Source organism: Mauremys mutica, chromosome 12 (assembly GCF_020497125.1).
Source record: "Mauremys mutica isolate MM-2020 ecotype Southern chromosome 12, ASM2049712v1, whole genome shotgun sequence".
NCBI classification, from domain to species: Eukaryota; Metazoa; Chordata; order Testudines; family Geoemydidae; genus Mauremys; species Mauremys mutica.
In genome coordinates, this window is record NC_059083.1 from 6,761,291 (window position 1) to 6,788,332 (window position 27,042).

Consider the following 27,042-nt stretch of genomic DNA (forward strand, 5'->3'; position numbering starts at 1 on the left):
TCCCCCAGGACAAGGTGGATTGTCCATCACTTGGAGTCTTTGCACCAAGGCTGGATTGGTCTTTCTAGAAAACACAGTCTGGTTCAAGCACGTCATGGGCCTGATGGCTGAATCTTTTGGTGAGATTCTTTGATCTGTGTGATTCAGGTCAGGCTAGATGAACAATAATGGTCCCTTCAACCTTTAAAATCTATGAATCTATAAAATCTATGAACTTATGAAAGTACAACCCTGTAGAGTCAGTTAGTCAGTCTTCATCTTTCATATGTCTTCTTTCATAATTAGTCAGTTTCCCAGTTTTGTGTGGGTCTTTCACACAGTGGCAGGGAAGAATCCAATTGAAAAACATAGCTAGTGGTTGAAAAATGACAGAAAATGAGATGTGTATTCAAAAGCAGGAGTAGGGACTGATATTGTTTTGATCTCATTTTCTCATATTGCAACACTCAGGCTGGTGGGGACCAATAATCACTTGTTGTGAGATGACTAACCGTTAACGGTGTCTTCAGATCTGCCTCAGCACTGCCAGGGAGAGCCCAGATCCAGTTCAGTGCCCGACCTAGCCATGGGTGTGTGAGATAACCGGCAACTGGAGCAGTACATCATGTGATGTTGTATCAGAGTGAAAGGTGGCCATGGGACACCCGTGGGTCTGTCCCCTGACAGGAGTAACACCCCTGGGGATCCATTCCCCCAGAGTTTCATTGTGAGCTCAGCTTCATTTTCAAATAAGCTCACCAGGGCTCAGCCCAGCATGGGCGCTGGCAGATGATTCATCCTTCAGCACCACAAAGGCGGCTCTGCTCTGGTCACAAGTTCACAGCAGCCTCTGCTCAGAACTGGTGCCCTCGGGAAAAGCTCAGTCCGGCCTTTACACCGTTCAGGGCTCTCCGAGCTGGAGTTCCCAGGGGCAGGTAACCAGCCGACAATGGGGCTTTTCTCCCCAGGGCCTGGCTTCACAAGGCCTCCCAGGTACCTCCCAGGAAACCACTTCACACGTATTGTCCCAAACTGATCTTTGACATTCTGAAAATTTCCCTGAGATTACATGGGTCATGCCTCCTGAACGGTTTCGTACAGTCCTACAATAACACACCGACAATTGCATTTTACATATAAAGCCCCCCGAAAGCATTAAACTGAGTTCAATGAGGTTTTATTTAATTCAGGATGGTTACTCCAGGATATGACAGAAAACTGCCTGTCATAGGTCTCACCCCCACTTGGAGCTGTTGGGTTCCAATGTGGGGACCTGCATTTGGTTTCCCTCTAAACTAAAATCCTAGTTTAGGTCCGGTTCTCGCTGCCACCAGTCAGGTTAAAGTGTCTGACACACTGCCTGTCCCCCCAACTTTCCCTGGGGAGCACAGATTCAATGTTCCTGAATCTTTACACACAGGGAAGCAGCCCACTTCCCCCCCCTCTCTCCTAGCCCCTCTGGAGAGATATACACCGAGTCAAATCCTTGATTCAACACAAAGAGGGACTTACCTCCCCCTCCCCTTCCCTAGTCCTGGAAAGAGATACCTGATTCAAACTGCTTGAATCAAACCCAGGAGGAACTCTCTCTTCCCCCCTCCCCTTCCCCTGAATTTCCACAAGAGAAGGAATTAACCAAGTCCAAAGAAAAGAAAAGAATTTATTAAAGAATAAAAAGAAAGTAACTTGTCTCTGTAATTCAAGATAGAACAATACAGGGTCTAAACTTATCAATCTCTGGAGAGAATCCCCCCTCCTTTCTTTCTCAGTAAAAGCAATATCAGCAAACAGGAATAAAGAATTTCCTTTAGCAAACACACAATTGCAAATATAGAAATCAAATTATAACACTAATTCGCCTTTCTAATTAATACTCACTATTAAATAGTAGAAACTACTCCAGGAGAACTTGGAGACATGACTGACCTCTCTTAGATCCAAAGAGAGCTCTCTAACAAAGAACACAGACAAAGGCTTCCCTCCACAGAGATTTGAAATTATCTCGTCTCTGATTGGTCCTCTGGTCAGGTGGTCATCAGGTACTGCATGTTAACCCCTTACAGGTAAAAGAGACCTTAACCCTTAACTATCTGTTTATGACACTGCCCTTTGTCACAGCTCTTGGAGTGCGGGATCTTAACAAAGTGCAGGTCCTGTGGGCGGAGTGTGTGTGTGTGTGTCATTCTCTGACCCCCTGCTGAAGTCCCTGGCGGCTGTATCCTCCCGCAAGCTGCGGTCCCTGGCTCAGCGCGCTGGGCTGTGTGGCTGTCCTAGGCTATTGAGGGAACAGCTGGATTTCCACGTGGGTGGGATGGGCGTGGGCTCTGCCCACTTACCTGTTTGCTGTTTGTGAACAGGAGCCTGGGTGGCTTTCAGCACTGCAGGGCGTGAACAGCTGCCGAGCAGTGACATACAAATGGTGCCAAGAGAAACTCTCTGGCTGGCTGCTCTGGTGCGCCAGAGTCTGCTCCGTGCAGCTGAGAAGGGAAAATGGGGCCACGGCAGCTTTGCTCTTGGGACCAGACCTGGGGCAGGGGGCTGTGTCGACCTCCGGCGTAATTCCAGCAGCCTCAGGGCTGTTGTAACGGCACCGCTCTGCAATGGACCCCCGAGGGGCCCATCCTGTGTCTGGGGATGGCTGGAGTCTCTGCTCCCTCCCACCTCTCTGTGATAACCCCTAGTCTCAGCCTGGGTTACCTCTGAGGCCGAGCAGGCGGAAGCAGGCTCAAAGGTATCGCACACTTCCATGTCTCTGCTCCGCCACCTCTGCTGGGCACTGCCCAGGGATGGCCTGGGCCTGGTGTTGCTGGTCCTGAGCCAACTGTCGACAGGGCAGAGGAGACCGAACTGTGGTGTCAGCGTCTCAGAGTTACTTCTGGCTCAGTCTATTTAAGTGAGACAGGCTGAGGGTTTCTGAGAACCGTGGAGATCATTCTGTGCCGGGCGGGACAGGGGAAGGTGGTACCAACATACCCATTGCAATAGCCAGGGACCAGCTGTAGCATTTGTCCAGCTCTTCCTCTCTTTGGAGTCCCAGCTGGGAGGAGTTTCCGGCCAATAGGCTTTGAAATAGGGCAGGGCCATGAGATCTCACAGCGATGCCTCAAGGATGGCTCCTTCCTGCCTAGGGCCAGGGTGGGGTCTGATTTCTGCCAGAGATAAGCAATGCTCCGAACTGGAAAGGCAGGGCAATTCCTGTAGTGCTGGGCTGACAGATTCAACCCCGCCCATGTGATCTGGGTTGGCCTCCCAAATATAAATGAGAATTGGGTTTCCAGATCCCTTAAGCAAGTTGAGATAAATCACATCTGTTCTGCTCCCACATCCCACCTGGAGATGCAGCCAGCTGTGTGGGTGTCTCCAGCTGGAAGATATTCCAGCATTACACCATTCGCACCAGGAGACCCTGAACAAACTTTCCCCCAGCAGCTCTGTCATACAGCGATTACCTCCAGGGGAATAAGGCAATGCTTCAAAGGAAAACTTTAGAAATGGTAGGGGAGAACTAGGAAAGGAAAGCCCCTTTTCTCAGAAGATACAAACTCGACTCCCTCCTGTATCTATCACCAGTGGATTTAGCCTCCCTCCTTGTGTGGTGTAAATAAAATAAAGAGGAGACAAGGTGATCTGGTGCAAACAAAGGTAAGTGTATCCAGGGTAAAGGTTCCGAAAACTGGGAGGAATAGGGGAAAATGCAAACTTAATTAATAAAATGAAACAGTGACTGGCTTTGGGAGCTTAAAGCTCAGGCCCATAAACCCTCCCTTGGAAGCTGAACAACACTAAATGATGCCCCAACACAGAAATCTTTTCCCACTGTTCAGGTGCAGTGGATAAGACGTACAGGGGCGATACCCAGGACCTTCCACTCTCCGGCTGATTTAGAGCCTTTGAGGGGGAGCACTGAGGAGTCCAGACGATGGTTGGATTTCGTCGCTGGCAAGGAGGCCCTCTGGGATGGTGGACACCAGGAATGCAGGATGGCAGGAATGGTGGTGACAGGCCTCCTTTTCCTCAGTCTCACGGCGGGACCGATGGAGTTCTTCACTCTCCAGCTCAGGAGCACTGTGAAGACCCGACCGTGTACGGGCTGTCGCTGGGGTGGACTGCCCTGCGCAGACACTGAACACGTCCTTATAAAACTTTTGTGGTGGGAAAAGTTCTGAGGAGATGGAATGCTGAGGGCTGGTTTTGGCGGGAAAAACCGGTTTTGACTGGTTTGAGCCTGTCTCTTAATGGTAAACAAGTCTCCTTTCAGAGATGGAGTCCAAGGGTCAATAGCTCATATACTCCATAGTGGATCTTATTTTAAAGCCAGTGATTTACTTAACATTACTTCATAAACACCTTATTAAACAACTAATTGAACATATTAAACAGTCTATACTTCTTATATCTAACACAGCCCAACAATCAACAGCTGTTCTGGTTGTGTGGCCCATTGGTCAGTGTGTTATGTGTCCCCCGCTGAGCCCAATCCACAGAGACTATAAGACATCACCGCTCCTGCTTCTAAAACCAGGCTCTCTAGCTCACGCTGTAACTGGTCATGCTGTCAGCTGGGAAATCTGGGTATCCCCTAAAACCCCTCTTGAGGCCTGTTTCACTGTGTGGGGAGGTCCCTCCCTCTGGAGTGATACTGGTGGGGGAGTGAGAGGAGAAGCCAAGCCTGACATGCTGTGTTCTCTGGCCGAAGGGCCACCCAGAAGACATACCAGGAGGATGGGTTGAGAACAGCAGAACTGCCAATTACATGGAAAAGTGGCAGATTTAAACCCGGTAGAAGGCACTGCTTTAATCACACAATTAGCCAGCGGAACTCACTGCCACAAGAGACTATTGAGGGCAAGAGCATGGCAGGATTCAAAATAGGAGGAGGCATTTCTATGGATAATGGAGCATCCAGAAGTGTAATAGCAAAAATTCTGAAAGACACCCAAGGGTTTTCGAAGAGCTATAAACTCTCCTGCTTTCAGGGCATATGAACATAATGGCCATACCGGCTCAGACCAAAGGTTCATCTAGCCCAGTATCCTGTCTTCTGACAGTGGCCAATGCCAGGTGCCCCAAAGGGGATGAATGGAACAGGGAATCATCAAGTGATCCATCAATCAGTCCAGGGCAGAAGACAACCTCTATCTATTGGGGGTCAGGAGGGAATTTGCACCTCAGTGCAGGGGATTAAGTGTTTTCTAGTGCATCCCTGACAGGTGTGTGTCTAACCTGCTCTTAAGACCCACCAGTAATGAGATGAGAGAAAGGAAGAAGTAAGCATGAGGAAACAAGTTTTTGAAGAGATGAACATGCAGGAGATGGAGCGATAACACATCTTAGAAAGATCTACCATCTACTTATGTGTCTTAGTGTTCACCATGGCAACCATCACTATCGCGAATAACCATCACTGGTTCGAAAAATGTTTTCTTTTCTCCCGAAACAATGTTGACATTTTAGCAAAAGACTGAAAATCTTTCAGCATCTGTTGACAAAAACTCAAAAGACACTGGCTGTGAAAAATTTCAGTTAATCAAATACGCAATTTTCCATCAATTAACAGTTTGGATGAGAAATTTTTGACTCATTCTAATCTTGATTTTGAGATTTTAGATACTGTATTATCGAATGAGCATGCTCACTGATTCTCCAGTGCGGACATCCTGTTCCCTTTATCGATGGATCAACTCTGTGTTTTATCAGTACCAGGAAGAGAAAGACGTTAATATCAGTCATTATCAGACTCGGTAGCAGCCAGTAGAGTAGCTTATTTTTTAAAGTGAAGTTAGAGTTCTTTAAAGCCAGGCCGCACAGAAACCATGTGGGGGAGAGGCACCCCAGTTCTTTGTGTGCTCCCCGAATTCCACACCATGTCCCTGGGAGTGGAGAATCTCACCGGCTCAAACCAAATCCTTGGGCTCCTCTCCACAGCTTTTGGGGAGGGAGAGATTAGCCCCAGAAGTACACTCTGTGCTCAGACATAGCGCCATTGACTAGATCCGGGCAAGGACAAACCCTTGATGGATACAAGGAGCCATTCAGGGGCCCCATAGGGAGTCCCCCAGTCCGTGTCCCCCCCCAGCCGCAGCACAATGTACTGAGTCCCCAACACCGTTACGTACACAGTACTAATTAATCTGACCTGATTACGAGTCCAAACAGCCCCTCACCTCCTCACCAGCCCCCGGCTCTTAGGGCTAGAACCACAAAGGTCCGTAAGCGCTGCAGGGCTCAGGTTATAACCTTTAGCCCAGTGGCTCGGGCACTCACCGAGGATGTGGGGCACCCGGGGGTTCACGCCCCCTCTCTGCCTGATGGGGGAACAGGACTTGAACCTCCCACATGAGTGCCCAGCCATGGGGCTGGAGGGGATCCTGGGGCAGGGCTCTCTCACTCTCGCCTGTCGAAGCTGTTTCACTTTGTATGAATAATGCATTAGTGCAGAGGGACTGGAGCCTGGATCTCCCGCCAGGCCACTGACTCTTTTTCACTCCCAGGCTGGCAGCTGCCATCAATCAGACCCAATTGGTTTATAAACCAGGAGATGAGCAGTCTGGAGGAAAGGGTTGAGTTGGTGCTGAGCCCAGGGTGGGACGTAATTCAGACAGCCTGAGATTCCAGTTTTTCTGGGGCATGGATCAAACTGGTTTTGTGCCCAGGAATAGCAGCACTTTATCGTGAGTTAGGTTTGTGAGACCCCGCAACTTCACCAAATAACTGTGCCAAGGGCCAAAGTCAGGAAGAGAAGAACAATGGTAGGAAGAGGTAATCTTCCCTCACCCCAACCTTGTTTATTTCCTCTCATGTTCCCATTTATTTCAGTATGTCTCCAGGATTTCCTTTCCCTTTGTCAAAATGCTGCCTCTTTGTACAAAGGACTGGCCCAGACTGGCTCTGTTAAATCAGCCTGAACCAGCAGGAGAATTGGTTCTTGTAACAGTGAACCAGAAACTCTCCTGTGTGAAGTCACAGACACTGCCTTGGTTTCCCTTTTCTTACTAGGCAGCTTAGCTCTGCAATTCAACCACCCCCATTGCCCCCTTGCTGGAGGCCAGAGGAAAACAAAACAATAGCGACCTCTGACTCCGCCCCTTACTGCCTGGCCATAGCCCTGTCTCCTGGACATTCTCCCGCCTTGTCAGGAGTTCATCTTCTGGTGAGAACTGAGACATGTCGCACGCTGAGCAGTGGAGGACTGGGTAACTATGGCAACGAAGCAGCACCCACGGGTGTGGGCGAGTTGGGGGCTAGGGTGTGAAAACTTGTTCTGGAATAGCCCAGCAACTTTGACGTAGGTGTGATCACACTCAGATACACCCAGGTTTTGACATAAGTGTTAATCAGACCCACAGACCTAAGGTTATTAGAGTGAACAAAAGTCAATTTCTTGTCAGAACCGGTCACATGTGAATACATTCGCTGGGGTGTGAAATCCGTTTCTGATTGCTCTGAATTCTTCACGCTTGTGCCTCCCCTCAGCTAGGCGTGGAAATGCTCCTCCTGCCCACGTGTGATGTGACACTGATCCTGTGAATCCACCTCAGTTCACAGATCATTTTCCTGACAGATTGTGTGTGCTCCATCACCACAACCGCATCCGCCTGCATCTGGGCTCTCTTCTGCTGAGACCAGAATGAAGGACGAAGGCAGCTGGATTATAGGCTTTTGCAGACCCAGCCTAGGAGAGCTGGACACGCGCTGGTGATTGGAGTGGGCTAGAAAATAGAGAGGAGTTTTTGTGTGGAAAATGTTGACGTTTCTTCCAAAACCTGGAAATCTTCAGCTGAACTGGGAAAGTTTTTAGCTAAACATTTGGGGGTATTGATTAAAATTTGAAAATTTCCCCACAAAAGAAGGCACTGTGTTGCTTAATCAAAACCAGAATTTTACGTCAGCAAACCCCTCTGACAGAGAACGACTGACCAGCTGTACTGGGGATGGGCCTTAGCTGTGTGCCGGCCCCGCACCCCGGGGCAGCTGGCCCTGAGAAATGCCTCTCTAGTGGGACATGACTTCCACTGTCAGGTATTGGACACCCAGGCCTGGTCTATCCCTGGAATGTAGGGATGGCATAGCAACAGTGGTTGGGGTGTGAAAAAACACCCCCATGAGCACTGTAGCTGCCTCTGAGTCAATGGACGAGTGCTTCTGTCAATGTAGCTACCATCACGCCGGGAGGTGGTCCTACCCTGAGGGGAAAACCCCGTCCCTCACAGCAGGCTGTGCCTACCCCACAAGGATATGGGGCGGGGGGGTAGCTGTGGCCACCTGGCTATGCTGGGGGATTCACTGCAGTGTAGTCTTACCCAGACTCAGTGTGGAAGTTCAAATAGAGAACTTCTGTCTGTTCCTCTTCCTCATGTAACCCATGGGAAATAGCGAAACTCCCTAGGAGGCTTTGTGAGGAGGGGTTCCTTGCTCTCTCTATAGGGCTCTGAGTGTGGCCTGGCTCCGAACCCTGAGCAGGGGACATTCCCAGAGGGGCAGGGACACTGACCGGAGAGAGGCCGTGTGGCCAGGTGAGGATACGTGGGGTATTCCACCGCCCTGCATTTCCCTACCGATGAAACCACCCCGCAGTGTTTGCCAGGTGCTAAGTACTAACAAAATTCAGCAGCACGTCCCCATTGTGCCCCCTAAGGCCACATTCTCCTAATTTCCATTGACTCACCAGCCACTTGCCCCTCCCATCTGGCCAGGGTCCCTTGCCCCAGGTGAGGACCTTGTCCAGTGCTCCCGGGGCTTTGATCCCAATTGTCTTGTTTCCTACTAGAGCCATCGGCTCTGTCTCCAGGTCTCTTCCTCGGTGCCTTGTGACACAGGCTCATCAGCTCCGATGTGTCACCTTGGACAATGTGGCTGGTCTGGGCTGACGTGCAGCTAAGTGTTGTTCTAGGGCTTTGTAAAGAGAGGCCAGATGGCTCAGTGGTTCAGGAGATCACATGGAGTCAGTTCTCAGCGCCGACACAGATTCCGTGTGACATTGGGCAAGTCACCTAGCAGGGTACAACGGGGCCCTGATCTCAGCTGGGGCAGGGACTGTCTCTCCCTGTGTGTTTGTACAGCACCCGGCACAGCGGGGGCCTGATCTCAGCTGGGGCAGGGACTGTCTCTCCCTATGTGTTTGTGCAGCACCCGGCACAACGGGGCCCGGATCTCAGCTGGGGCAAGGACTGTCTCTGGCTGTGTGTCTGTGCAGCCCCTGGCACAATGGGGCCCTGATCTCAGCAGGGGGCTGCTGAGCATCACTGCAATATCAATAATTACATGAATGGTCCCATTCGGCACTACCCAGGTCAGTAAAGTTACTTATGTTTGGGTGTTTGCAGGATGAGGGCCTTTGCTCCCACACAGCAGATGGTAGGTTTCTCAGCTAGACATTCAGTCCAACAAAGAAGCTTGTATGTAAGTTGTGCACTGAACGAGCCATCTGTTGATCCCTGAATCGTTCATTCTGCACAACAATAGCTTGTAGGAACAGCAGACGATCTACTACAGTGAGACTATTGTGAATTAACAAATAGATTTTCATAAATATCAAATATCTCATGAAGAGCAAGATCAGACCGGATAATGTCAGTACAAAGAAACTCCTCACAATATGGGTTACTAAGAATGAATAGGAAGCTTTCAAGAGAATTTGGTTTCTGCAGAAGTAAAAATGAGTAACAGTAAAACCAAGAAGGCAATAGCAGATGGCTGTGTGGTGGTGAGGAAAGACTAAGTAAAGGGGAAGTGAAATCAGCTATAAAAATAACATATTACAAATAGGAAAAAGGGGAAGTTGACAGTAACGAATATAAATGAGAAATTAGGAATTGTAGAAAATTGATAACATAAGCAAAGAGATACAAGGAGAAGTCGATGGCCAGTGAAGTTAAAGATAACATCGAGTTTTTAAACTATATTAGTAACAGAAAGAATCCTGACAATTGTATTGATCCACTACCAAATGGAAATGGTAAAATTATCAATAATAATACAGAAAAGGCAGAAGTGGTCTATAAATATTTCTGTTCTGTATTTGGGGGAAAAAACCAGATGATATAGTCTCATCACATGATGCTGATAACACTCTTTCCCTTCCACTAGTCTCTCTCGAGGATGTTAAACAGAAGCTACTAAAGACAGGCATTATTAAATCAGTGGGACCAGATAACTTGCATCCAAGAGTTTTAAAAGAGCTGGCTGAGGAGCTTGCTATCTTTTTTTCATGAGCTAACAAGTTTGGTTGAAAAAGATAATAGTGTTGAAGTAATATATGTAGACTTCTGTAAAGTGTTTGATTCAGTACTGCACAATAGTTTGATTAAAAGACAAGAACAATATAAAATTAACATGGCAGGCATAAAATGTATAAAAACCAGCTGATAGATCTCAAAATGCAATTGTAAATGGGGAATTGTCATTAAGTGGGTGTGTTTCCAATGGGTCCCACAGGGATGGCTTCTTGACCCTATGCTATTTAACATTTTTATCAAAGAGCTGGAATAAAATAAAATCATCGCTGATAAAGTTTGCAGATGACACAAAAATTGGGGCCGTGGTAAATAATGTAGAGGGAAGGTCAGTGATTCAGAGCAATCTGGATTATTGGGTAAACTAGGCGCAAGTATGTGCTTTATTTTGGAGAGATGTCAATGTATTCATCTAGGAACAAAGAACAAAGATGCGCTAAAAATTCATATGTCCCTTCATGCTTCAACCACTGTTCCAGAGGACATGTGTCCATGCTGATAATGGGTTCTGCTCAATAACAATCCAAAGCAGTGTGACTGATGCACGCTAATTTTCATCATCTGAGTCAGATGCCACCAGCAGAAGGTTGATTTTCTTTTTCTAGTATCAGGGGGGTAGCCGTGTTAGTCTGAATCTGTAAAAGCAGCAAAGAGTCCTGTGGCACCTTATAGACTAACAGACGTTTTGGAGCATGAGCTTTCGTGGGCGATAACCACTTATTCGGATGCATGATTCACCCATGAAAGCTCATGCTCCAAAACGTTTGTTAGTCTATAAGGTGCCACACAACTCTTTGCTGCTTTTCTTTTTCTAGTGGTTTGGATTCTATAGTTTCTGCATCAGAGTGTTGTGCTTTTAAGACTTCTGAAAGCATGTTCCACACCTTGTCTCTCTCAGATTTTGGATGGCACTTCAGATTCTTAAACCTTGAGTTGATTGCTATAGCTATCTTTAAAAATCTCATATTGGTACATTCTTTGCATTTTGTCAAATCTCCAGTGAAAGTGTTCTTAAAACAAACATATACTGGGTCATCATCCGAGACTACCACAACACGAAATATATGACAGAATGTGGATAAAAGAAAGCAGGAGACGTACAATTCTCCCCCAAGGAGTTCAGTCACAACTTTAATTAATGCATTATTTTTAACGAGCATCATCAGCATGGAAACATGTCCTCTGGAATGGTGACCGAAGAATGAAGGGGTAGGCAAATGTTTATCATATCTGGCACGTAAATACCTTGCAATGCTGGCTACAAAAGTGCCATGCAATGTCACTTTCAGGTGACATTGTAAATAAGAAGTGGGCAGCATTCTCTCTCGTCAATGGAAACAAACTTGTTTGTCTCAGCAATTGGCTGAACAAGAAGTAGGACTGAGTGGACTTGTTGGCTCTAAAGTTTTACGTTTTTTGTTTTTGAGTGCAGTTATGTAACCAAAAAAAAATCTACATTTTTAAGTTACTCTTTCACAATAAAGAGATTGCACTACATTACTTGTCTGAGGTGAATTGAAAAATACTATTTCTTTTGTTTATCATTTTTACAGTGCAAATATTTGTAATAAAAGAATATAAATTGAGCACTGTACACTTTGTATTCTGTGTTGTAATTGAAATAAATATATTTAAAAATGTAGAAAAAATCCGAAAATTTAATAAATTTCAATTAACAGTGCCATTAAAACTGCAATTAATTGTGATTACTTTTTTTAATCACAGTTAATTTTTTTGAGTTAATCATGTGAGTTAACTGCGATTAATCAACAGCCCTGATGAAACTATTTAATTTTTAATTTTCACTGAAATTTTCCCTGGATAAATAAATTCTGATCACTTCTAACGGACGTATCAGTTATTGGACACCTGCTGCCCTGGTTGACATTATTACGGAGGCACCGTAGTCCCTTCCCAGCAAAGGCTGCACTGAGCTTTCTAGCTAAACCAGGGAGTAAATCTCTCAAACGGTGAAACTGTAAACTCTTTTCAGATGCTCCGTTTGTGGAAAAGGAAGAGCAGTTTCAAACATCCAGCTCTGGATCTAGCTAAATATCTCTTTGAGATGAAGGATTGACTTGTGGTTAAGCTATTGGCTTGGAATTCCGGAAACCTTTGAGGTATTCTTGGGTCCTGTATGACCTTGGGCAACTTGCCTCAGTTTCCTGTGTGGTTAGCCACCTCTTAACCACTAACCCACACCTTACACGACAATGGAGATGAACCCCAAGAGACAGATATTGCCACAAATAAAAAGATGCATGGAGAGATGTTTGCAGGTATAATCTGGTGAAAGGCAGGAAACACAGAACACGTTCATTTCTGAAATGATGTAAACAAAAACCCGACCAAGCACGTGAACATCTTCTATTCTTGTCGCAATAGCCAGGACCATCCCAGACAGAGACATTTATGGATTGCAACAATTTGGTCACTCACTGAACAACAACAAACCTTCAACTTCCTGTTCCCAGGGTTGCCAAGCTGAAGTGTCTAAAACTCATGAATCTGGCCCCTGAAAATCATGAAATGTTAAAAAATTATAAATGTTGAGCTCTTTGTATTTGTCTTCTAGTTTTTGAGCCGTATGTTATGTTCAGGTCACGTTTTTAAAGCTTTTCATTGCAACCACAGGAGTGAGAAACTTCCTGGGGTTTTTTTTTAATGACAGCTGAGATTCTCAACTACTCTCAACTCCTGGAGCTGGCGCTTTAAGAGACATACCAAATACCATGAGACTTACTTGTGATAAAATCACAAGAGTTGCCACCACTTCATTCTCTGCCCATACATCTCTCATCATTCGAAGGCAACCAGACATGCTCGGCTGTAACTTTAACTGTCCTGGTTGTCTGCAGCTGACTGTACTTAGATTGTTGTGCAAATTGTTTATTAGAAATGGGGATAATTAGTTTTCTCTCCCTGCTCCCCCTCTCCCAGCCTGTTGTGTGTCACTTGTCTTCTGAGACTCAAAACTCTTCAGAGGGACTGTGCCTTTATATGTATTTGTATAGGCCTGGCACAATGAACCCTTGATCCTGGTTAGGTTCCACCTTAATGCAAGTATTTAATACCGAAACGCAGGGCCATCCCTAGCCATTTTGGTTCCCTATGCAGCCCTCCCACGGGGTGACTGTGTGGGGCCCCAGGCCTCCGCGGGGGGAGGGGAGCAGGGGGGAACTGCCCCCCAGCACCAGCCCACTCCGCTGTGCTCCCCTGGCTCCCAGCCTTGGGGGACAGGGGAAAACCACCCCCCAGCACTTGCCGGCGGTGCGGCTGGGGCTGGGTCGCTGCATTTCCTGCTGCCGGTGAGTACAGGCCCGACCCCTGCAGCAGTCCTCAGGGGAGTGGGGGTGGGACTGGGGTGGAGCAGGGGCTTTGGGGAAGGGGTGGGGTGGGACTGGGGTGGAGCAGGGGCGGGGGCCATGGGGAAGAGGCGGAGCAGGGGCTGGAGCAGCACACAGCTGTGCAGGGCACCAAGAAATGTGGTGCCCCAAATTTCCTGGTGCCCTACGCAGCTGCGTACTTTGCGTATGGGTAGGGATGGCCCTGCCAATATGGTATGTAGAGTATGTCAATTGCTATTTATACGGAGCCATTGCATTCTTTATTTGATCTCCTCTCACACTGAGTTGGCTGAAATGACCCCGCCCGTTTCCTGTTGACTGCGTGAGGTGGAATGTAGGAGGACAATGGAGAGTTAGAGAGTCAGGCATGAATAATGTCTGAGTTTCAAGGGGCAAAGTATGCAATTAACTGGTGGTTTCTATGGGTTCATGTATTTGTCTGCGTTCTACTTCAATAAGCTTAGAGACAAATTTTCTGAAGTGCTCTCTGTTGGTCTCATGGTCTCATTGAAGCCAAGGCTGAGAGCATTTGAAAATCTCACCTGTGACCTTTAGTTAATAATGCTTTTCATGTGGTCAGTAAGTAAGCCTGCTAGTTCTGAGAAAATACCCACCCACAGCTTTTAATGGTTCAAGGTTGAAGGGACACTAAACAGTGCATCATAGTTCTCTCTACTGCTAATGGCCCTGAGAGATGCTCCAGGGGTCAGTTCTCCAGTAACAGGACTCCTTCCCCCAGGGCTGCTGGGAAGTGCTGAGCTGCCATTGGGCATAAGGTCACCAGTTTAATAATACTGCATAGGACCCCAAAAATCCCAAGGACGGCCCTGCAAACAGAGATGCAAATCTACGACCATAAGAGCACATTCAGGGGAGGAATCATATACCAGTACCGGGCCACCGCAGTACCTGCATATAAAGAGAAAAGGGATGAGAACCAATGCAAGGCTGGCTCCTGAAACTAAACCTGCAAGGTCCTTAATGGTGTCAAGCTAGCCACGAGTTCTCTCTTTTGTCTGGGCTTGCTGAGGCCACCTGGGCTAAGCCACAGTCAATGTCAAGAATTAAAAAAAAGTTAGTGCAATTTTGAAGGGGGAGGAGGTTCTGCCCACCATCCAGATGCTTCCTACTCCAGTCAAAAATTAAACTGTACTCACAGACTGTGCAAATCTTCACATTTCCTGTGCTGGGACTGGCAACAAATTGTTTACCATGAGAGGTGATTAAAGTGTCATCATTAGGCTTCAGAGTTAACATCACATTGGTAGGGAGGAGATCATGTCTCTTGGAATTTGTCTTGGAGCGGAGGGGCAAAATCTTTCCTGATATCTGCCTGTGAGCACTTCATATCCCCTAACCTGGTATCTGGTTCCCTTTATCTTAGCCTGTGGATGGCTGGGCAAAATTTAATTATTATTTACATTTTAGTATCACCCAGCTGAAATCAGGTTCCCATTGTGCCGGGCACTGCACAGACACACAGGGAGAGACAGTCCCTGCCCCAGCTGAGATCAGGGCCCCTTTGTGCCAGATGCTGCACAGACAGATGTGAGAGACAGATGCTGGTAGTATGTCCAGATCCGGAGAGCTCCCTTGATTTTAATGTTCTGTGTTTGAACTGGGAAGCTGAAAAGGGGCAGCTGCTTGGCTGCAAATATCAATAAATGTGGAAGAGGAAACTTCTCTTGTGAGATTCTGTACTCCCGACCCCCAAGAATCTTGGAAGCACGTCTTGCTATCACGGTGGACTCCAAGAAAGGAGACACTTTGTACCCTACTAGTTTTAGCAAATGTTACCAGGAGACCATTTAAAAAAAAATAGGTGGCAATCTCTAGTTATGCAACAATAGAAACAAATCTGATGTCTATTCTATATTGGTATCTGCCAAGCTGGGAACTACCATTCCCATCAGCCCCCTCGCTGCTGACCTGTGACCCTCCAGAGCAGCCTAAGAGCCTCATCAGAACAAAATGGAGATGAAGGGGACACCACAGAAGCCATAAATAAATTAATTACTTGGGACAGGATGAGGGAACGAACTGGACGGAGACACCGAGCTGAGAACCCCAGACAACGCCTGCTGCTTTGTAAAGCCACATCGGCGGCTGCTGCTGCTAAGAGGAGCTCTAACTAGATGTGCGCACGGACCAGGGAGCGGGAAAGACCTCACCCTCACAGAGAACCTCCCCGTCAGTTTCCGCTTCTCCTTCCTGGCCTGTTTGAAACCCAAGGCAGTGGGAGGAGCCCATCAGAGCTCAAGCCCCGCCCCTTTCAGTGAGGGCGGAGCTACGGGCCATAGGAGACAACTGCTTGTGTGGGAGAAAGTACCATGGCCAGGACCTACAGTAGAGGGTGGGTAGGCGTTTCCCTTGGGGGAGGGGTTTGGAGGCTTCCCTGTGCTGGGGAGAAGAAGGAGTGGGTCAGGGGGCTGAGCGGGTGGGCTGCAAGCCAAGGACAGAGACTCCTGACAAACGAAGAAGAGGAAAAAGGAAGGGCCGGGTCACTAAGGAGCTAAGATGGAATATTTTGATTGTGTGTTTAATCGTTTGAAGTTTAACTCCGGAAAGGATCAGCTTATTGTCCCGTAAGGCTTGTTTCCACTTGGGAATGTACTGAAATAACCGCTCCCGAATGATGATTCTGGAACAGCTGATTCGATAGCATCCCCCGTGCGGAGGCTTTTATTCTGGAGCGAGAGGGTCTATATGGGGGTTGATACCAAAATAACTATTCTGGAATACTGTATGGGTACAGTTCCAAGTGTCGACAAGCTCTTAGCAGGTGGGTTAAGGCCTAACAGCGCTGGGAACGGAGAGAATCATCTCAAGAGACACTGAGGCAGTGGATAGGCCTGAAGCCAGCTGGGAGAGGTCCCTCTGACGGGTTCCTTAAAGGAAAGTGGGAGTACATAATTTATGAGGGGCAACTCAGGAGACCTGGCTGCTTTTCCTGGCTTTGGCACTGGCCTGCTGGGTGACCGTGGGCAAGTCACATCCACGGTCCATGCCTCAGTTTCCCCTCCTGTGACTGGGGATAATGATACTGATTTCCTTTGTAAAGCACTTTGAGATGTACTGGTGAAAAATGCTAGCTACGAACTAGGGATTATTAATTAGTATTTTTGTTATCTTGCTAAGGAAAAACTTCATTTAAACAACAGCTTCAGGTTGTGAACATGAAATTAACGACAACACAGTCATTCATATTGACTGATGTCAGGCACTCACCCCGAACAATCACCCAAATAAATCAACAATTAGAAGCCAACGGATTGTGAAAGTAATAGAGTCACAGTCTCAAAATAAAATACACCGTCAATGACAGGAAAACACAATACTGGAATTAGTCACTGGGATTAATTTGGCAATACCCTGAAAGAGAAAAATGAGTCATCATAATTAACCCACAATATTAACCAAAAAATTGGTTACGGCAAACAACAACTTAAGAACCACTCGTATCAATGACTCAGAGGGAAAATGAAACTGATTATTTTTCTTCTCTTCATGAGATACCTGGTTAGGTTTTTAAGGTGCTCCTCCAAAGGGCTCTCAGTTTTCACAAAGTTTTTACAAAGACGTTGCAGACACCGTGGCTTCTTTCCACCTACCTGGAACCCAGAAGATGGAGTTTCTCTCTGATGTGGACCTTGCTCCAGTGATCCATGCCTTTGTCACCTCCAGATTGGCTCGACCACCAAAAGTCCAGTTGCAAAAGGCAGCTGGTGCAGAATACAGCAATACTGGCAGACTCCCGGAGCATGAGTCCACTTGGACTGCATCTACACTGCAAAGCAATAGGGCTTGAACCCTGGGTTGTGGCTTGACTCAGACTCGGACCTTCTATCCCTGTGGGGCCTGAGGACCTTGGACATGAGCCCTATGTTGGTGTTATTTGTGTGTAGACAGAAAGGGGGTTAAGCTTGAGCCTGAGTTCGAACCCTGAGTTTACATTGCAGTGTAGACATACTGGGCTCCTGGACCAGGCCTCACAGCCATGCTAACTCATCCATTCTGCACCACGCAGGCCTTCCATTCAGGTCTCTGACTTGAGCTGCGTCCACACTGCAAAATGAGTGGGTTTGGAACTGCGCCACTCTGGGACTTGTCTCTTATCCCCCCCCTCATCTGAGTCTTAGGCCCAGGTCCCGAGTACTCACTGGCCTGAGTCAGACTGATTTGTGTGTGGACAGAAGCAGGGGCTTGGGCTTAAACCTGATTCAGAGCCTGAGCTTAGTGTCCAGTGTAGATGTACACTGAGACATTAGCCTAGGGCTTGGCTGACCGAGGTTCAAGTCTTTGCTCTGACACAGATTCCCTGTGTGAACTCAGGCATGTTTCTTAGCCTCGCTCAGTCCCCCATGTGTACGATGGGGATCACAGCACTTTCCTGCTTCCCAGGGGCATTGGGAGAGGCAATACATTAAAGACGGTGAGCTGCTCAGAGGCTACAGAGGTGGCGGACAGATAAGTCCCTTAGACAGCAGATATCCCCACTGCTAAGCTCCTGGCCCTGATGAAAATGAGCCATTTGCTCTAACTCATCTGTTTCCTCTCCCTAAAATTCACCCCCTCAAAAAGTGCTCACTCCAAATCGAGCAAGTTCTAATTCTTGATGAGAGAATCAGGAGCTGGGTTGTTATTTACTGTGTGGGGTGGTGGGATGGAGGTTGTACATGAGCGGTGGGTGAACCCCCCCCTTTTGGGGAGGCTAGCCCGCCTGCCCCGCCCTTTCCACCCTAGGCCCCGCCCCACCTGCGCCCAGAGGAGCCCCAAGACTGACCCCCATGGCCAGAGGAACCCTGGCCCACCTGCCCCAGCCATGTCCGCCCACCCCCAGCAGCGCCAGGCTGGCCCCAGAGCCTCACTGGGCTGGATCCAGTGCTGTCCTGAGCCATTGGCCCCCAGGGAGGCATGAGCGCTGCCCCAGGCCGCCAGCAGGCCCGAGCTCCAGGCCACCGGCTGGAGCTGAGTGAGCCCCCACCGGCTTGTGGGGTAGAGGGGCAGGGAGGGGGGGCGGTGCCTCGGGGCAAAACATGGGTGGGGCCAAGGCCAGGATTACGGGAGGCGTAGCCTGCCCTGGCCTTTGACCTGCCACCTGCCACCTGCCACCCATGAGGTTGGACTCAAAATCCGACTCCCCTTAAGGTGGGAAAGAAAATCCTGCTTGTACGACATTGTGAACCAGCATTTTGGACACTCCCTGTTTGAGAAAGGCAGGGGGAGGGCAAAGAGGGACGGCTTTTGCTTCGGAGAGCTGCTGTAGTACAGGAACTGTGTTCAGGGCTGTGAGAGTGAACCTCTCTCAAGATTTCATGCAGCCTTAGGAAACCTCAGCAACCACCGCAGGCAAATTAGCACGAAGGCCTGTGGTCTCCACATCTGTAGTCACGCAGAGCTGAGAGACAGAAACCAAACCATTGTGCGCTGCTCGTTCCACCGGAGAACCTCGGCTTGCTTTGCAAGGGGAAGCTAACGTTAGCCCCGGACGAGTTAAATGAGGAACAGAGAGTTTCAATGACTTGCCTGAGAGTCAGTGGGGGAGCAGACAATAGAACCCAGGTGTCCTGACTCCATGGCTCTGATTCTAGTGTTTGTGTTTTACTGTGTCTTTTATTTCCATCTCTAACTCACCTGTCACCATAGGATGTAGGTGACCTAAGATTTGTGGCGAGATCTGCCCGCTGCTTATTCCTGTTAGAAAACTGAAGTCCACTCTGGTGTGGTCTGCACTGCAGAAGCCAATGCAGCCTTCTCTGTCCCTTTCTTTGCCTCTCTGTCTATTGTGACAGACCCGGGTCCATTGGGTACAGCAGAGTAGCAGAAGGCAGATATATTGGCCATTGGATAAGCAGTTTTCTGTTCTCTGACTGGCCAGAGCCGGGGGCTGATCCAGGTTAGGTTAATGAGAACACCTGACTCTAATTAACCTGCAAAGAGTCAGGTGAGGCCGTTAAGCTAATATGAACACCTGACTCTAATTAAGGCCCCTCTGAGACTGTAAAAGGGCTCACTCCAGTCATGCCGGAGGGATGAAAAGGGAACCAGAGGAGAGGAAGTGCGGCTGAAGGGCTGGGTAATGAAGACACCCTCAAGCCACTGGAAAGGGAGCCTTAAGGTCAGGGTGAAGAAGGCGTTAAGAGAGAGGAGCGGGGGAGCTGTGGGGAAGTGTCCCAGGGAAATGTAGCAACTCTGGCGGTGAAAGGTCGGCTGCCAACAGCCGCTGTCACTAGGTCCCTGGGCCGGAACCCGGCGTAGAGGGTGGGCCCGGGTTCCCCCCAACCCGCCACTACAGAAACACCTCCTGGGTAGGGAAGACAGGCCTCTGTCAGGACAGGAGACTAAACTGTGCTTGAATAAGCCCGTAGGGATAACAGAGACTCTGGGAGTTCTCTCACCAACCTGCTTGCTGGCTTATGATGAAAAGGGCTCAGTATGTACCCCTGGCCCTAGAGAGAGCAGGGCTACGTGGAGGGTCGCAGTGAGCCTCTGAGGCTAGCATAAAGCGCCTGGAAGCGCGGGACCTACAGGGACAAGGTCAGAGCTCTGCCACACTGTGTTAATCTTTCCGAATCTCCCACTCTTTCCTTATGGGCCCGGGTCTCAGAAATAGACACAACAATAATAATACAAGTTTGTGTTGGGAGGTGAGTGTGAAAGGGCCTCTGTGTGTGTGTGTGTGTGTGTGTGAGACAGAGTCTGAGTGACACAGATGGTGTGTGGTTATCAGCTTTCAGGAGGCCCTTAGGCTGCAGCTGACTCCTGCTGAGTTGTTTGGTTACTGCTCTGGGTGTTTGTGGGTGAGTAAAGAACTCTTCGTACGGTGAAGCTGCTCCCAGTTACGCTTCTCAGGTTCGTGCTTTAGCTCATGAGCAGAGATGCAAATCTACGGCCATTGGAGCAGACTCAAGAGAGGAAACATACACCAGTACCAGGCCGCCGCGGCACCTGCATGTAAAGGAAGAAGGGCACAAGTGCCGTTGCAAGCCTGACTCCTGAAACTAAACTGGCAAGTACCTTAATGGTGTCTACCTAGCCACAAGTTCTCTCTTCTGTCTGGGCTTGCTGAGTCCACCTGGGCTAAGTCACAAAGTGTTTACCCAGGGTGTCATTTAGATTGTCATCAGTAGGCTTCAGAGTGAACACCAGTTGAACTCAGCTCCAAGGGGAAGCTTTGGAAAACAAGAAGCTTTTTTCTTATGCCCAATAGCAATGTTTGCACAATGAAGCTAGACCTTTAGAAACCAAATAAAAATATGCTGTGCTTTAAACAGCTGTGTTTGAAATGGAAACAATGCGGAGCTAAGAACCTGAAAACAGCATGTAGATACAAAACTAAAAAAACCTGCCAGAAACAAAACATTCTACACAAAACATTCTTCTCTTGGGAAGACAATGAGAGAGTGAGACACGGAACAGGTGTGAGTCACGTTGCTAAGTGCATGACTGGAAGGTGCTCAGATAGAACAGAAGGTGCAATCAAGCCCCTCTATGTGTCAAAGATAGACACAGACAATGGAGGCATCTGCCCAAGGACTAGGCTGCGTGGCAGGTCACAGCTACTCCATGTGGGCCGAGGTTTCCCTGGATACAAACACTGGGTCTAGGTTGATCTGTATGATCATGGGCACCTTGCTTCAGTTTCCTGTCTCATTTACCACCTCTTAACCACTAACCCACACCTTACACCACAATGGAGATGAACCCCAAGAGACAGATAGTGCCACAAATAAAAAGATACATAGAGAGATGTTTGCAGGTATAATCTGGCGAAAGGCAGGAGACACAGAACGCCGTTCATTTCTGAAATGATGCAAGTCCTAAACCAGTGATTCTCAAACTTTTGTACTGGTGACCCCTTTCACATAGCAAACCTCTGAGTGCGATCCCCCCTTAAATATATTAAAAAGTGTTTTTAATTAATAGCACTATTCTAAATGCTGGAGGCAAAGCGGGGTTTGGGTGGAGGCTGACAGCTCGTGACTCCCCATGTAATAACCTCGTGACCCCCTGAGGGGTCCTGATCCCCAGTTTGAGAGCCCCTGCTGTAAACAAAAACCCAACCAAGCACGTGAACATCTTCTATTCTTGTCGCAATAGCCAGGACCATCCCAGACAGAGACATTTATGGATTGCAACAATTTGGTCACTCACTGAACAACAACAAACCTTCAACTTCCTGTTCCCAGGGTTGCCAAGCTGAAGTGTCTAAAACTCATGAATCTGGCCCCTGAAAATCATGAAATGTTAAAAAATTATAAATGTTGAGCTCTTTGAATTTGTCTTCTAGGTTTTGAGCCGTATGTTATGTTCAGGTCACGTTTTTAAAGCTTTTCACTGCTACCAGAGGAGTGAGAAACTTACAGTTTTTTTGTTTTGTTTAATGAAAGCTGAGATTCTCAACTACTCTCAACTCCTGGAGCTGGCAAATGCCACGAGACTTACTGGTGATAAAATCACAAGAATTGCCACCACTTCATTCTCAGCCCACATCTCTCATCATTTGAAGGCAACAAGACATGCTCGGCTGCAACTTTAACTGTGCTGGTTGTATGCAGCTGATGGTAGTTAGATTGTCATGCAAATTGTTTATTAGAAATGGGGATAATTCGTTTTCTCTCCCTGCTCCCCCTCTCCCAGCCTGTTGTGTGTCACTTGTCTTCTGAGACTCTAAACTCTTCAGAGGAGGAACTGTGCCTTTATATGTGTTTGTATAGGCCTGGCACAAGGAACCCTTGATCCTGGTCAGGTTCCACCTTAATGCAAGTATTTAATACATTTTATACAAGTATTTGTGCAGCTGTGTACTTTGCATATGGGTAGGGACAGTCCTGCCGATATGGTATGTAGAGTATGTCAATTGCTATTTATACTGAGCCATTGCATTCTTTATTTGATCTCCTCTCACACTGAGTTGGCTGAAATGACCCCTGCCTCTTTCTGGTTGACTGAGTGAGGTGGAATGTAGGAGGACAATGGAGAGGCAGGGAGTCAGGTATGAATAATGTCTGAATTTCACAGGGCAAAGTGTGCAATTAACTGGTGGTTTCTGGGTTCATGCACTTGTCTGCATTCCACTTCAATAATCTTAGAGACAAACTTTCTAAAGTGCTCTCTGTTGGTCTCATTGAAGCCAAGGCTGATAGCATTTGAAAATCTCACCTTTGACCTTTAGTTAATAATGTTTTTCATGTGGTCACTGCTAGTTCTGAGGAAACACCCACCTGAAGCTTTTAATGGTTCAAAGTTGAAGGGACACTGTCGATATTAATTGGGCTCCAAGGGGAAGCTTTGGAAAACAAGAAGCTTTTTTCTTATGCCCAACAGCAACGTTTCCACAACAGAGCTAGACCTTTAGAAATCAAATAAAAAGATGTGTTTTAAACAGCCGTGTTTGAAATGGAAACAATGAGGAGCTAAGAACCTGACAACAGCATGTAGATACAAAACTAAAAAAACCTGTACCAGAACAAAACATTCTTCTCTTGTGAAAACAATGAGAGAGACAGACACAGAACAGGTGTGAGTCACGTTGCTCAGTGCATGACTGGAAGATGCTCAGATACCACAGAAGGCACAATCAAGCCCCTTTCTGTGGCAAATATAGCCACAGACAATGGAGGCATCTGCCCAAAGACTAGGCTGCATGGCAGTTCATGGCTACGCCATGTGGGCTGAGGTCTCTGGATACAAACACTGGGTCTAGGTTGTGTGTTTTAAGCCAGGGAGCCAGGAGGAGCAATTGTGAGTGTGATCTGAGAGGGAGCAGAGAGACAGGGCTCCTTTGGCACAGAGCTTGCTGCAGGGGGAGATGTGGGAATTTCTGAGCAAGGAAACTGCCTGCTGCTGTTTGTTGCTACTATGGTCAGGGAAACAGGACTTTAGGCAGAGTTTTTGTCTTCTCCTAATGGAAGCAACTCTCTGGGGCCCTGAATATTGGCTAGTAGCTTGGGCCAAAGAACGAACAATGATAGCCTGTGACAGAGCCAGGAATTGAACCCAGATCATCTGAGTTTTCAGCTAATGCCTTAACCACAGACCACGTTTTAACCACTAGATGCTAATGAAGATCAATGCCGATGAACCAGAAAAGCCAAGTATGAGCACAAACAATGGGGGAACATGGATATTTGGAATGTGGTCTCAGGAAGGGTCTAAAGCATGGAATTGCTCACCCCTCCAAAGTGACATATGTTCGTGACTGCTGACGGAAACTTAACATAGAAGTGGTGAGGTTCTTTTATTATCGCTTAACACATTGCCCATGGACTTCTCAGAAAAAAGAAGTAAACAAAAATGTATCGAGAACAAAAACCAGATATACTTTCTTAATTCCCCATTTGGTGCCCAAATCCATCATCGCATGACTATATGCAACCATAACGTTCCCCATACTGATTGTCAACAATCAGCTACATTCAGACTGTTGGGCAGAGAAAAAAAAGTATATTAAATATTGTACCTCTTTAACTGTATCCCCCACACACACACTTTGTCTCTCACTTGTCATCTCTCAGTGCAAGTTTTCCATGTCTTCCTAGTGTTTTTACAGTGTCTAACACAGTGGGGTTCCAATCCCCCCAAACGCCAGCATCATTCAGGTATTTGATAATGTCTGTAGAAGTAGTGTATGCATGTTTATGCATGTGCAGGCATGCATGTGTGTGGATGGGTATTTATATTGAATAGTTGTGTGTGCAGAGTGCATAAAATTTGATTTCACTGTACAGACTGCAGAAGTGTCAGGTCTATGGTATGTGCAGCAAGTGTACAGGAATGTAAAGGTGTTAGCAGTTAGGACTAGTTGAAAATTTTCCACTGAAACTGTTTTTTGATTGAAAATTGGAATTTCAATTAAATTAAATTTCACACAAAAAGCGTCTGTTTCCCATGGAAAATTTAGACTTTTTGTTGAAAAGCTGAACACCCAAAATGGAAAGTTTTGGCTGAAACTAAAAATATTTTAGTTTGGAAATTCTGCTGCAGTGCATCATGGGAGCTGTAGTTCAGGTGCCCCATGTCCCTATATGGACAAAGCTCACCAGACAGACTTCATCTCTTGTGATGCGCTGCAGCCATGGGTGTTCCATGATGCACCGAGGCAACTCCCCAAGAGCGGAGACAGTCGTGCATCTTGGGAGATGTAGTTCAGTCAGGGAGACTGTCCTACAGAGGAGAAAGGGAGCATTATTATTTGTATTATCATAGCTCCTAGAAACTCTGGTCATGGACCAGAACCCCATTGTGCTAGGCACTGTACAAACAGAACAAAAAGACAGTCTTTGCCCCAAAGAGCTTACAATTTTATTACATGATGGTTACAGGAACTTTAAGTATGTGAGAGAAAACACACAGTGAGAGACACTTCCTGCCCCAGCTGAGATCAGGGCCCCATTGTGCTGGGCGCTGCCCAGACACACAATGAGAGACAGTTCCTGCCCTGCAGAGCACACAATTTACATACACAAGACACACATGGTGTGGGGAGAAAGAATAGTGCTGCCTTTGTATTGTACAGATGGGAAACAGAAGCACAGAGCACTCAAGAATTTGGCCATGTTAGAATAATCCTAGGATTAAATGTAACGTGAACGAAGCCCTGTGCCCTTGCCAATAGTACAATCATATTAGTTAATAGCTCTAGTGTAAACATACCTTAACATGTCAAGAACCAAAACCGGATTTCTTGATCCTAGTGCACCACCTTCCCCACACAACCATGCTGAGTTAGAAGAATCAGGCTTTGTCATCTTTCTCACTGTGTATTGAAATACAACAGTAAATAAAATGAAATAAAAACCCCACTTCTGTCTGACATTTTAAAAAATCTGCTACTCTTACATGAAGTGTCTATGCTTCCTGAAAGCCAAAAATTAGAAGCAATTGTTGTATCTATATTTTCAGTTTATATTGTTTCTTTCTTTCATTCATTTCACTCTTTCCACTGTGAACCCTTATCCTGCAAACCTTTAAAAACACACCAGACTTTGCTCACGTGGATTCAGTGTGACTGCTCATGTGTTTAAACAGGCATTGTTGGAAACCACTCATGATTTTATCATAAGGATTGTGGTACTGGGAGGAAACTGGTGCCAGGGAGGGAGGCAGAAATGGATATGGGGCAGAGTGGAGGGCACCCAGGGGCACCCATCTTAGCTATTAAAATCTGGGGGAGGCCCGGGGGGGTCCATGATCCAATCTAGGGGATCACGTGACCCCCACGCCCCTCTCCATAAGTCAGCAGGATGGGACGGTGATGGGGATAGCATGTGTCACCAAGGGCATGATGGGAAGGGGGCGGGGGCTGCATAGGGGTCACCGGAGACAGAAGGGGAAGAGGTCACAGGGCTGCAGGGTTTGTGATACCAGAGATAATTAGGGTGACCAGATGTCCTGATTTTGTAGGGACAGTCCCAATATTTGGGGCTTTTTCTTATATAGGGGGTTATTACCCCCCACTTCCTGTCCGATTTTTCACATTTGCTGTCTGCTCACCCTAGGGATAATACATCTGCCAGCTCTCTCTTTCCCCAGCTGTGCTGACTCTGCAGGGCAAAGAAGAGAAAAGTGTCAGTGAAAGCAAATTTTGAGCAGAAAATTCTGCTGGTCTCTCCCACAAACGTCCCAGCCCACACCACACACAGGGGATATCGCTGAGCATGCAGGAGCTGTTTTTAAAGTCACTGTTCACAGTGTAATGGCTCTGTAAGCAATTCAGCTCTAATGCTGAGGCAGCTTCTGCTTGTGCCTCTAGGCACTTGTTTTGGGCTGGGGGTGCTGTCGGGGAGGGTCAGAACCCTGAGCATGGCATGGCTTTAGCAGGTCCTGGCCCAGGGAGCAAACTGCGGCATTTCCCCCTGTTCCCCGCAGGGGTCGACATGGAGCTACATGGCCCCATGGTGGAGCTGGGAGAGGGAGCATTACCCTGAAGTAAAATTACCCTGAGCCTCCACATGGGGCTCACTCTGTGGGTTGGTGTGGTGATGCACCCACCTCCTCCCTTCCCACTTGGGGGATTGGTCACGTGTTCCTTGTCCTGCCCCCCATCTCTGCAGCAAGACATAAGTGGCCACCAGCGGCTTAATCCTGTGCACCCACCCCCATGCCTGATCCTGCCAGTCGCAGGGAGCCAGGCAGCAGCCCATTTGCCCCACGGTGCCACTCACTGGGTTATCTGGTCCTGCCACCAGGGGGAGCCCTCGGGGGCGTGTTGTGTGTCACGGAGGGGGCAGAGCTCATTGCGACGTGGGTGGGAGACAAGGGGCTTCAGGGGTGGGGCCTAAAGCCCCCAAACAATTCCTGGCCCTTCCCCTCTGAGTGGGGATTTCAACTGTGCAATGGTCCCTTAATGCCTGATGCCCTATGTTCTTCCTTTCCATGGTGGCCTTTGCTAGCCCTGCATTACTAAACTATGTTCCAGCTTTCAACTGGCCAGCAACCAATGACATTCATTATATAACTGACATTTGAGTTTGTTGCCAGCA

At 47.6% G+C, this 27,042-nt stretch overlaps 1 long non-coding RNA gene across 1 annotated transcript; it reads right to left on the reverse strand.

The window, feature by feature from the left end:
- Positions 1-1,976: 1,976 nt before the first annotated feature.
- Positions 1,977-26,106, reverse strand: LOC123346039. The gene is made up of 3 exons (XR_006572908.1): positions 26,054-26,106; positions 25,214-25,316; positions 1,977-7,688 (listed from the first exon to the last, which is right to left on the reverse strand). It is a non-coding gene; the product is annotated as an uncharacterized LOC123346039 (long non-coding RNA).
- Between the last annotated feature and the right edge of the window lie 936 nt (positions 26,107-27,042).